This window comes from Pseudophryne corroboree, chromosome 1 (assembly GCF_028390025.1).
Source record: "Pseudophryne corroboree isolate aPseCor3 chromosome 1, aPseCor3.hap2, whole genome shotgun sequence".
Lineage (NCBI taxonomy): Eukaryota > Metazoa > Chordata > Amphibia > Anura > Myobatrachidae > Pseudophryne > Pseudophryne corroboree.
Window position 1 is genome coordinate 154480352 of NC_086444.1, and position 13447 is coordinate 154493798.

Genomic DNA, 13447 nt, shown 5'->3' on the forward strand with positions numbered 1-13447 from the left:
CTGCACACACTCCATACATTCCACCTGTAGCAGGGACGTGCGGTGAGCTAAATGGCTCAGGAGGCACTGGCTAACCCCAGAGCCAGATTTACATGCAATATATGAGCCAAAGGGTACATCTGGGCATTATACACAGGTGCAGCATTATAAACTCCTGGAAATCTGGTGAGTTTTTATTAGAGATGTGTGGAAAGGATACACAGGTGAGGCACTGCCTCACCTGCCATAGACTTTTTACTCCAGAGTTTGGACTATAAAAATTATTAGAATAATGCAAAGAAGATATTTCAAACAACTGATCAGCACGCCCCCAGCACCCCCCCCCCTCTCTCTGTCTGCTGTTTGTGACCCCTCCCTCTTTCTAGCACCTGATATACAATTTTCTCCAGGAATGATCGACCAACTGCCATTGTTTGCCTGCTTGTGTGAGAAAGGCATTGAATGGAAGCAGTATTTGGAAGGCATGCTGTTCCCTGTAGTGCTAATGGGAGATCCTGGGGGTGGCTCCCCCCTCTCTGTCTGCTGTCCAAAAAAACTGATCTGCCTGAGTATGGAGGCGGGGTTATAGGGGAGAGGAGCCAAGCATTCTGGGAAGGCTGAAAGCTTAACTGTTTGGTGCCCGGACTCTCATCCACCACCTACAACCCTGATGTTCTCCCTGTGGAGCCCTATGAAACACGAAGAAGAAGAAAAAAGGGATAACCATCAGTTGGTGAAACTACTGATTGTCATCCATTGCATAATAGGCTGCCAGCCATGGCCCCTTACAATATCATCATCGATGGTGACCACACCGATGGCCATCCCTAGTCTGTGTATACAATTAAATAAATCAAATTATTTGAAAAGTGTCGCCAGAACAAGTAAGACCACTGTGAATGTGAAAAGAAAAGTCTGTCCCATTGAAACAAATAATATGTAAATGATGAGCTTTGCGTCAACATTGTGGGAAATGTCGCTGGCCCACTGGGAGGGTCTACATGTCACTATTTGCATCATTTTAGCCCCACCCCCTACCTACGGCCCCAAGATTTACCTGCATCATCACCCCACATAAATAGGAGATTTTGGGGAATATTTATTAATCAATTCAGCCTTTCAAATATGCAGAAACTGCTTTTTTTTGGCATTAAATGTGCCAAAAGGAAATCTCCGATACAGGATCTCCAGCTCTCTAGCCATCAGTCCCCCACAGCTGCTGCCCCCTTAGGTTTCTATATAGGGATGGTATCTAACAAGATCTGCAAAGGCTTCGCCTGCATGCGCTATTGCCGTCTTCAGAAGGTGTTAGCCCATTAACTACAATGGGGCAGCTCTGAGCTGCAGGAGATCTCACTGTACATCACGACTGTTGCCGCACCTTGCATGCACAGTAGCCGCAAAGGGGTCCTTAGGTAGTAGTAAAGTGATCTGAGATACTTAAAACAAATAAATAATCCTTATTGCCACTATATGCGTCGAAAAGCATTCCTAATATTCGGGGGATTGCCGCAAATTACAGTATAATAAATATGCCCCTTTGTGTAAAATATTTCTATACTGGTCAGAGCTATAATGTGACAATCCTAAACAGGCCACAAGGTGGCAGCATTTTACCCACATACACGCTGTTTCCTTCTATTAATAGAGTCCCGTTGAATATGACTTTCTATTATCCGAAATTACATAGGGGGTAATTCCAAGTTGATCGCAGCAGGAATTTTTTTAGCAATTGGGCAAAACCATGTGCACTGCAGGGGAGGCAGATTTAACATGTGCAGAGAGAGTTAGATTTGGGTGGGGTGTGTTCAGTCTGCAATCTAATTTGCAGTGAAAAAAATAAAGCAGCCAGGATTTACCCTGCACAGAAATAAAATAACCCACCCAAATCTAACTCTTTCTGCACATGTTATAACTGCCTCCCCTGCAGTGCACATGGTTTTGCCCAATTGCTAAAAAAATTCCTGCTGCGATCAACTTGGAATTACCCCCATAGCCAATCTGTTAACCCTACTCTCTGCATCATACATTCACTTGAAGCATACTGTAGCCTTGGGTTTCCCTCACTGTGACCTCCAGCACCTTAAGATAAGATATACCTCCATATTTTTATTTATATACTGTATATGATTTTTTTTTTTTTTTTTTAAACCAAGATTTTCCATATACCCAAATATAGTGTAACTCATGGTCTGTTTCTTTTGTTCAATCAGTTTTTTTTATATATATTTATATATTTTATATCATGTCTTTAATAAAATATCTTTGTTAAACTTTTAAATTGAATACACCTTTTAATTTTTAATATAACTTAATGTTATATCAACACCAGGGGTCGCTAAATACCCCCATCCTATCTTTTCATACTGTAGCCTAGCAGAGTTTTTGGGGATATGTAAAAAAAAAAAAAAAAACTTGTGTAAAAGTGGAGGACATTTTTCTTTAATATAAAGATAAAATAACTTCATACTCAAGTGGTGGTAAACTGTAAAAACAAATGGTGTGGGGTTTTTTTGTGTGCAGTTAAATTTGTCTCTGTTTTAAGGACTATCTTCTTCAACCAGGTTCAGTACGAATGACTGCCAGACGGGATGTGACCGCCGACATCCCAATCTGTGAAATCCCGACAGGGGCGAGGTAAGTATGTTCCCCCGTCTTCCCTACCCCCTAACCCTCCCTTCACGCAGCCTAACCCTAACCTCCCCCCTAAGTGACTAACCCTAACCTCCCCCTGATCATAGGCGTTTCTGTTATAGGTGCAATGTGTGCAATGCGTGCAATGTGTGCAATGCACATGGGCCCCTGGGTCCAGGGGGGCCCACACCGCACGCATTGCACTGATATTGTTTTAATACTCACCTTTCCAGAGTCTCGCAATGGATGCTGCAGTCGCACCAGCGGCGGCAAAAAAAGCTCCCAAAATGGTTGCTGCGCATGCGCATTACATAATTTGTCTCGACCATGGCGAGCGCCATGTTTCCGAAGACCTGCGCATGTTTAGAAGACTCCGGCACAGTGCCGAAGTCTGCGGTGCCGTAGAGGGGAGGGGGCCCATCCGGAGTCAGCACATGGGCCCCCTCCTCTCTTAAAATGCCCCTGCCCCCGGTGGTGCCTATACCTAACCCCACCTTCCCCGCAGCCTTACCCTAACCATCAACCCTTAGTGCCTAAACCTAACCTTCCCCCGGTGGTGCCTAACCCTAACCCACCCTCCCCACAGCCAAAGCCTAACTCCCCCCATTCCTAACCCCAACCCACCTGCTATACTTACGGTCGGGATACCAGCTGTCGGGATTCTGGCATTGGTCTCCTGACCCTGTCAGGATTCCGGCGTCGGTATTCTGATGGGTATCGGGATTCCGACAGCCGGCATCTTAACCGGCATCTTAGCAGCAAAGGCTAATAAGGTGTTATCATGCATTAAATGGGGTATGGAGACAAGGGAAGAGGATGTAATCCTGCCACTGTATAAATCATTGGTGCAGCCACACCTGGAATATTGTGTACAGTTTTGGGCACCATATTATAAAAAAGATATCTTGGAACTCGAAAGGGTTCAGAGGCGAGCCACCAAACTGGTTAAGGGGTTGGAGGCATTGGACTATGAGGAAAGACTTAAAAGGCTTGATATGTTCACACTGAAAAAGAGGCGACTGAGAGGGGACATCATTAATATTTATAAATACATTAAGGGACAATACAAGGATCTATCAAACGATTTGTTTACCAAAAAAACACTACATAGGACACGAGGACACCCACTGAGGTTAGAAGAGACAAAATTCCATACCCAACGGAGAAAAGGATTCTTCACAGTGAGAGCAGTAAGGATTTGGAATTCTCTTCCAGAGAAGGTAGTAATGATGGACTCAATCAATAAGTTTAAAAATGGATTAGATAAATTCCTAGCTGAAAAAAATATACAGGGATACAGCATTTAATTAATATTTAAAAAAATAAAATAAAAAATGTAATGTACAATAGGTTGAACTCGATGGACATTTGTCTTTTTTCAACCTCAACAACTATGTAACTATGTAACCGCATCCCTTTCAACCATTTGCTTTCAACAATTTTGTAAAATTTTACTGTTAAGCTGGCCATACACTACGTTGATATGGTGTACGTATACACAGTTTGGACGCCTCATACGATGTATTGTGTGCACATTGTACATGTTTTGGGTACGATTACGATGTGATGCGCAGTCCTGCGGGTCAAATGACGCATACTCTGATCATACGTACAGCCCATATTATCCGTTGTTATCGTATTCACATCGTATCATGGTGGTAATTCAGATCTGATCGCAGCAGCAAATTTATTAGCTAATAGGCAAAACCATGTGCACTGCAGGGGGGGGGGGGGGGCAGATATAACATGTGCAGAGAAAGTTAGATTTGGGTGGGTTACACTGTTTCTGTGCAGGGTAAATACTGGCTGCTTTACTTTTACACTGCAATTTAGATTTCAGTTTGAACACACTCCACCCAAATCTAATGGGCCCTACACACTGGCAGATTTCACTGAACGATATGAACGTTCTCGTTCCTTAATGAACGATAACTCGTTCATATCATTCAATGTGTAGGCACCAACGATGAACGATGCGCTGCCCCACGCTCGTTCATCGTTGGTGCCCCGTCGCTTATGCATGCAGGCCAATATGGACAATCTCGTCCATATTAGCATGCACTGCTATGGAGTCGGGTGAAGGGGGGAGTGAAGAAACTTCCCCCCCCCCGACGCCGGGTCGCCCACCGGCTGTATCGACCATCGGGCACCTTGGCGGCACATCGCCATATGTGTTGGGCCCTTTACTCTCTCTGTACATGTTATATCTCCCCCCCCCTGCAGTGCACATGGTCTTGTCCATTAGCTAACAAATTTACTGCTGCGATCAGATCTGAATTAGGCCCCATGTTTTATCCACATAAGATGCATCGTACGATTTTGAGTGGCATTTCCCTGGATTTTTTTTTTTTGTGAGGTGCGCGATCGATCGTTTAACGACAGGTTGCTAGCGCATCGTGTGTCACTCATGTGTCCGGGACTGCCAGGGAGCTGCCGGGGAGTTCAAGGGAAATCGTGATACAACTCGCATCGGATGCAGGTCGTACTGATGTATGGCCAGCATTAGGAGTCAATTAAATAAGAAGTGAATTGGATCCATTTTCACAGCAAATTCACACTTCTTTAAAATCATTTATGTATATAAAGGACATAGGGGCATATTTATTAACATTATTTTAAAAAAAAATTGTGAAAAAGGGTGTTTTCACACCATTTTCATAGTATTTTTGTATCACTTACATTTTTTGTGATAAATTGCTCCAAACCCTTAATTCACTTTTTTTTAGAAACCCAGATCGCATTCCCCATACTTATAATGGGAAATGCGATCTGGGCAAATAAATAAATTGTGAAAAAATACAGCAATGAGCCTTGTGATAATTACGCCAGCTTCAGCGATGAAGGGGAGGAGGGGGTCGACCCGGCGGTGGTTGTGATGGTGGAGGCACATGTGCAGCACACACTCTGGGGTATTTTTCACAAAAAATACCCAGACAATGTTGCGGAGAGGCATTGCAGGTTATTGTATGCGATTATTGATACATCCATGCAATATAATCAATCGCATAGAGTGTTTGTTCGCTTTTATCACCTGTCATCCTGTGGATAAATCGGCCCCTAAAAGTGCCCATTTACTATAAAGCAACAAGAACAATTTTTTTCTATCAATAAGATACTCTTGGATCGTGTTACTGTGAACATTTTGCTGAGACTGCTGAGATCCACAGCAATACCGCATCAGGTCATGTACAGGTGCGTAGCTAACCTGTATTACATACATACAGTATGCAGTGGACTGGAAACCCGCACTTGCCCTTTCAGTAATAATAAACATAATAGAAAGTACTTTTTAAAACAAACAAATTAAGCAAATGAAAAAAAAAGTTTCATATCTTTAACTCAGAATTTTTTTTGAAAATTTAAATAATAAAACATGTTTTTCCATTAAGGAGTCTCCCTTATTGCGTTCCTGAGATCCTTGTTAAATAGGCTTCTGGAAACTATTACTGACCAGGGGCTTTGGTAGATCGCTAGAGAAATGGGCTTTCTACCATTGGAAAATAGACCTATTAATAATTTACAGTGACCAAAGTCCCACTGATATTAGAAAATTAGAACATTGACAGGAGTCAAACTGATGGTATAGAAATTAAATGGTCCCCTGTGACAGCTGTAATTGTTGGAAAAGCTCTGCTCGGTTTTTATTTAGGTGCCCATTAGGAATACTGTATGTTACATCAGATGTATTTGAAACAGTCAACAGCATGTCAGGCCTTGTCAATAATCTCACCCTAAGGAACGAGAAGCTAACCCTGTCTAAGTTTAGGAGAACTGTTATAATAATTTCGTACTGGATTTTCTTTCAGTTTAGTCTGGCTGTTCATGGGGCAAAGGTTAGTGGGCTCGGGGCATATGTATCAAAGCTTGTGGAGAGATAAAGTATCAACCAATAAGCTCCTTTTCTTTTTTTCCTACAAACAGCCCAACTGACAGGAGCTTAATAGTTGTTACTTTTTTATCTCTCTTCACTTCACTTCATTTTTCATTTTTCCTTCTTCACACCGCACACCCTGCAACCATTTTTTTCAATACTTACACTCCGGAGTCCCGCGTTGCAGCAGCAGCGCTGCAGAAATCACTGGGAAAATGGCACGGTGTCCATTTCCCAATGTTCCCAATGGTCGTAGCACCATTTTCCCTGAGGCCCGCGCATGCGCACTAGACTCTGGGAGAGTGCTAGGGTCCACTAGTGACCCTAGTGTCTAGAGTCAAGAGCGCTGCCGCTGCTGGCTAGAGAGGAGGGGGCCCTCATTCCGAGTTGTTCGCTCGGTAAATTTCATCGCATCGCAGCGATTTTCCGCTTAGTGCGCATGCGCAATGTTCGCACTGCGACTGCGCCAAGTAAATTTGCTATGCACTTAGTAATTTTACTCACGGCTTTTTCATCGTTCTGGCGATCGTAATGTGATTGACAGGAAATGGGTGTTACTGGGCGGAAACAGGCCGTTTTATGGGCGTGTGGGAAAAAACGCTACCGTTTCCGGAAAAAACGCAGGAGTGGCCGGAGAAACGGAGGAGTGTCTGGGCGAACGCTGGGTGTGTTTGTGACGTCAAACCAGGAACGACAAGCACTGAACTGATCGCAGATGCCGAGTAAGTCTGGAGCTACTCAGAAACTGCTACGAGGTGTGTAATCGCAATATTGCGATTACTTCGGTCGCAATTTTAAGATGCTAAGATTCACCCCCAGTAGGCGGTGGCTTAGCGTGAGCAACTCTGCTAAAATCGCCTTGCGAGCGATCAACTCGGAATGAGGGCCATGGTACATACAGTATATATATATATATATATATATATATATCCTATATAATAGCCCTGTGATTCTGTGCCTGGGTCTCTAACGCTGGGCGTGGCTAGGAGCTCTCATTGGGTTAGTGGCAGGTCTATCACACCCAGTCCACAGCTGATTGGGCGAGAAACGCCCTCCCACACAGGTTACATCCAGTGGGAGGCTCTGCCCTTTGCCTGCTGTGTTTTCACAGAGCAGGATTAGCAATGGGACTGATGGAGCTCCAGCTCCAGCCCCACACTCCAAAATAGGCCCACTGCATCTGCAGCAACATACCCTCCACCACTTTACTCATAAACATTGAAGCAAATCCAAAAAAGGGGCGTGGCCACGGGTACAGCAGCGTGGCCACGCCCCTTTTCCTATACTTTCAATGGAAGCTTGGAGAGTCAAAAAACGGTACAGACCATACAAAAAAGGGACTGTACCTGCCAAAAAGGTGCAGCTGGAGGGTATGCCACTGCATCTGCAGCAAGTCTCTGCGCTGTAGATAGGGAAACAATCCTTTTACTGCAGCGTCCTATGGGGGTCATTCCAAGTTGATCGCTAGCTGCATTCGTTTGCTGTGCAGTGATCAGGCAAAAACTCGGCACTTCTGCGCATGCGTATGCAGCGCAATGCGCACGTGTGGCGTACTATTACAACGAACGATGTAGTTTTACACAGGGTCTAGCGATGCTTTTCAGTCGCACAGGCAGCCGCACAGTAATTGACAGGAAGAGGGCGTTTCTGGGTGTCAACTGACCGTCTTCAGGGAGTGTTCGGAAAAATGCAGGCGTGGCTGCCTGAACGCAGGGCGTGTTCTTGACGTCAAATCAGGAACTGAATGGTCTCAAGTGATCGCAAGCGCCGAATAGGTCTGAAGCTACTCTGAAACTGCACAACATTTTTTTGTACCCGCTCTCCGATCCCTTCGTTCGCACTTCTGCTAAGCTAAAATACACTCCAAGTGGCCGGCGGCATAGCTTTTGCACGGCTGCTAAAAACTGCTAGCGAGCGATCAACTCGGGATGACCACCAATGTCTTGCTGCCAGTCCACCTACCCCCTCCGGCATCAACAATACCCACTCCCTAGCAGCGACACAGGTGGAACAAAAGCTGCAGCGGCCATCGGCATAAATGTGTATGAAAGCGGCGCAGCGGAAGGCTTTCATAGGCCTCCCTGCGCCGCATACTCTCTGAGCCGCGGAGCCTGCTCTGCGTGTGATGTCACAGAAGTGCCTCCCCGACACAGCCGTGCCCAGATCCCCAGAGGCCCTGACTCCGCAACACAGCACCTGGCCTGCCGGCCTGGAAGCCCCGAGATGGTTAATGTAGCAGATAGAGAGGGTGATATCGAGGAGGGTAATGTATGCACGCTGAATCAATGTAAAAGGTGACAGTGCTGTGCAGTGCAGTCTGACCCGTTGCTAGAGTGTTCGGCACCCCCCTGCAAACTATACATTTGCACCCTTGCATACTTTACAAACGCACAGCGCACATAATACACATGTAATGCCCCCTGTACCAGAGACACTAACACATGTAATGCCCCCTGAACCAGTGACGCTTACACATGTCACGCCCCCCCCTGTACCAGTGACGCTTTCACAAGTAACACCCCCTGTAGCAGTGACGCTTACACACCTAATGCTCCCTGTAGCAGTGACGCTTACACACGTAACGCCCTCTGTACCAGTGCCTTTTAGATACGTAACGCCCCCTGTATCAGTGACGCTTACACACGTAACGCTCCCTGTACCAATGACGCTTACACACGTAATGCCCCCTGTACCAGTGACGCTTACACACGTAAAGCCCCCCTGTACCAGTGACGCTTACACACGTAAAGCCCCCCTGTACCAGTGACGCTTACACACGTAATGCCCCCCTGTACCAGTGATGCTTACACACGTAATGCCCCCCTGTACCAGTGATGCTTACACACGTAATGCCCCCTCTACCAGTACCGCTTACACACATAACGCCCTCTGTACCAGTGCCGCTTACACACATAACGCCCGCTGTAGCAGTGCTGCTTACACACGTAACGCCCCCTGTACCAGTGTCACTTACACACGTAATGCCCCCTGTACCAGGGACGCTTACACACATTATGCTGCAGTCACACATACACACACACACACACACACGACACATTATATATATATATATATATATATATATATACACACACAAACACACACACATACATACTGTACATACATTTCACACATACACAGTCACACATATATACAGTATACACAGACACTGTATATACACACACTCACTCTCTTTCCAGACACTTATCTAATGAAGTCTGGCTGGCTGAAGCTGTAGCAGCTCATCCTCCAGCTGCAGTATGGTCCCGTGTAGCTCCCAGCAGCCCTTAGCACCCAAGCATTCTGCCCCTGCTGTGCGAGTCTCCGGGAGAGCCACTGCCAAAGGGAGGACAGCAGCTTAGCTGCTGATAGGAGGAGAAGCAGGATAAGCATTACCCGCCCCTCCCCCACTCACAGTACCTCCGGGCCCCATCCGCGGCACCCCCACACACCCCCTCCATCACCCGCGATAGCGCCGGACCCCCTCCCCCACCCGCAGCGACCCCGCACCAGTACCTCCCGCACCCGTGGCAACACTGCAACTGCTCCTCCCTTACCCGCAGCGGCTCTGGACCACCACCTGTGGCACCCACGCACCCTCCCCCACCTGCGGCACCACCTCAACCGCCCCTCCCATGCCACCCCAGGATCCCATCCGCCTCTTCCTCGCACCCCCTACTCCCCCAACCAAAGCACCTACTAGGTGATTCACCAGGCCCTGCGTGCGCTGTTCACGCCGTTGCAAGGGGCTTCCACCCCTTAACCATTGCACGCCCTTTGTCCGTGCAATATTTAACCACTCACACAATTATGATTGGAAATAATACTCCATATAATAAAAATATTGCATGCCACAAGGGTGTGCAAGGGTTAAGGGGGCGTAGCCCCTTACGACGGTGTGAAGAGCGCCCGTAGGGTGCGATGAATCACCTAGTATATATATATATATATCTATCTAACGTCCTTGAGGATGCTGGGACTCCGTAAGGACCATGGGGAATAGACGGGCTCCGCAGGAGATAGGGCACTTTAAGAAAGCTTTGGACTCTGGGTGTGCACTGGCTCCTCCCTCTATGCCCCTCCTCCCGACCTCAGTTTTTACACTGTGCCCAGAGCAGGATGGGTGCACTGCAGAGAGCTCTCCTGAGTTCTCTGCCTAGAAGCATTTTTGTTTGGATTTTTTTCTACTTTTTTACAGGGAGCACTGCTGGCAACAGGCTCCCTGCATCGAGGGACTGAGGAGAGAGGGGCAGACCTTCTTGTCTAAAATCGGCTCTGCTTCCTCGGCTACTGGACACCATTAGCTCCAGAGAGGGTGAACACAGGTTCTTACTGGGCGTCCACCCCCAAAGCCGCGCCGCCGTTCTCCTCACAGAGCCAGAAGAACCGAAGTCAGAAGACTTCAGGCGGCAGAAGCCTTCAGCTTCACTGAAGTAACGCACAGCACTGCAGCTGTGCGTCATTGCTCCCATACACCTCACATACTCCGGTCACTGTAAGGGTGCAGGGCGCAGGGGGGGGGGGCGCCCTGGGCAGCAATATAACACCTTTATTATGGCAAAAGACAATATACATGTACAGGTGGGCACTGTACATGTATATAAAAGAGCCCCCGCCATATTTTAGTACGTTTGAGCGGGACAGAAGCCCGCCGCCGAGGGGGCGGGGCTTCTCCCTCAGCACTCACCATCACCATTTTCTCTCCACAGCACCGCTGAGAGGAAGCTCCCCGGACTCTCCCCTGCTTACACACGGTGAAGGGGTGTTTAAAAGAGAAGTGGGGGGCACATAATTGGCGGATAACATATTATACAGCGCGGCTGGGGGAAAAACATTTTGTGTTGGTCTCCAGGGTCATTGCGCTGGGGTGTGTGCTGGCATACTCTCTCTCTCTGTCTCTCCAAAGGGCCTTGAAGGGGATACTGTCTTCAGAAAAGAGGTTCCCTGTGTGTGTGAAGTGTGTCGGTACGCGTGTGTCGACATGTTTGACGAGGAAGGCTCGCTTAATGTGGAGGGGAAGTGCTTGAATGTCATGTCGCCGTCGGCAACACCGACACCGGAATGGGTGGATATGCTGAATGTCTTGAATGCCAATCTATTGCATAAAAGGTTAGACAAGGCTGAAACTAGGGATCAGTCAGGTAGCCAGTCCATGCCTGTCCCTGTGGCGCCAGGCCCTTCAGGGTCTCAGAAGCGCAACATATCCCAGATCGATGACACAGATACCGACACGGATACTGACTCTAGTGTCGACTATGAAGATGCAAAATTACAGCCGAGGGTGGCAAAAGGTATTCGGTACATGATTATTGCCATTAAAGAGGTTTTGCATATTACTGAGGAACCCCCTGTCCCTGACACGAGGGTACACATGTATAAAGGGAAAAAGCCTGAAGTCACCTTTCCGTCCTCATTTGAACTCAGTGAATTGTGCGAAAAGGCTTGGGAATCTCCGGATAGGAGACCACAAGTTCCCAAAAGGATTCTTATGGCGTATCCTTTTCCACAAACGGATAGGATACGATGGGAATCTTCGCCTAAAGTAGACAAGGCTCTGACACGCTTGTCCAAAAAGGTGGCACTGCCTTCTCAGGATACGGCTTCCCTCAAGGATCCTGCTGATCGCAGGCAGGAAATTACCATGAAGCACATTTACACTCATTCAGGTACTATTGTTAGACCGGCTATGGCGTCGACCTGGGTTTGTAGTGCGGTTGTGGCATGGGCAGATTCCTTATCTACGGAGATTGACACCTTAGATAGGGATGCCATTCAAATGACCATAGAGCATATCAGAGATGCTGCCTTGTATATGAGAGATGCTCAGAGAGACATTTGTTTATTAAGCTCCAGAATAAATGCTATGTCTATTTCTGCTAGCCGGCTCTTGTGGACCCGACAGTGGACGGGAGACGCCGATTCAAAGCGGCATATGGAGTCCTTGCCTTACAAAGGGGAGGAGTTGTTTGGAGACGGCCTCTCTGACCTTGTCTCTACTGCTACGGCTGGTAAGTCGAATTTCTTACCTTATGTCCCCCCGCAGCATACAAAAAAGGCACCTCATTATCAAATGCAGTCCTTTTGTTCCAATAAAAACAAAAAGGTACGGGGCTCGTCCTTTGTTGCCAGAGGGAAAGGCAGGGGAAAGAAGCTGCACACAGCTAGTTCCCAAGAGCAGAAGTCCTCCCCTGCGTCTGCAAAGTCCACCGCATGACGCTGGGGCTTCCCGGGGGGAGGCAGATCTAGTGGGGGCTCGTCTTCGGTTTTCAGCCACGTCTGGGTTCACTTGCAGGTGGATCCCTGGGCATTAGAGATTGAGACTTGCCTCCTCGCCGGTTTTTCAAATCGGCTCTGCCGGCTTCCCTGTCAGAGAGGGAGCTAGTGTTGGCAGCAATCCAAAAACTGTATATTCAACAGGTGATTGTCACAGTTCCTATATTATTACTCAACCCTGTTTGTGGTCCCGAAACCGGACGGTTCGGTCAGACCCATTTTAAACCTAAAATCCCTGAACCTGTACTTGAAGAGGTTCAAGTTCAAAATGGAATCACTCAGGGCGGTCATCGCCAGCCTGGAGGGGGGGGATTGGATGGTGTCCCTGGACATAAAGGATGCTTACCTTCATGTTCCGGTATTCCCCCCTCATCAGGCGTTCCTGAGATTTGCAGTGCAGGACTGTCACTACCAATTTCAGACGTTGCCGTTTGGGCTTTCCACGGCCCTGAGAATTTTCACCAAGGTAATGGCGGAAATGATGGTGCTCCTGCGCAGGCAGGGGGTCACAATTATCCCATACTTGGACGATCTCCTCATAAAGGCGAGATCTCGGGAGAAGTTGCTGGACAGCGTGTCTCTGTCCATGAAGACGTTGCAGTTACACGGCTGGATTCTCAATATACCGAAGTCCCAGCTAGTCCCTACAACGCGTCTAACTTTTTTGGGCCTGATTCTAGACACAGACCA

General features: G+C 47.5%; 1 long non-coding RNA gene across 1 annotated transcript in view; it reads left to right on the top strand.

Moving 5' to 3' along the window:
• Nucleotides 1–2549: 2549 nt before the first annotated feature.
• LOC135005016 (uncharacterized) overlaps nt 2550–13447 on the top strand; it is a 35176-nt gene continuing 24278 nt past the window's right edge. The window contains exon 1 of the long non-coding RNA XR_010206080.1: nt 2550–2616. This is a non-coding gene — a long non-coding RNA (uncharacterized LOC135005016). The remainder of the gene's footprint in view (nt 2617–13447) is intronic.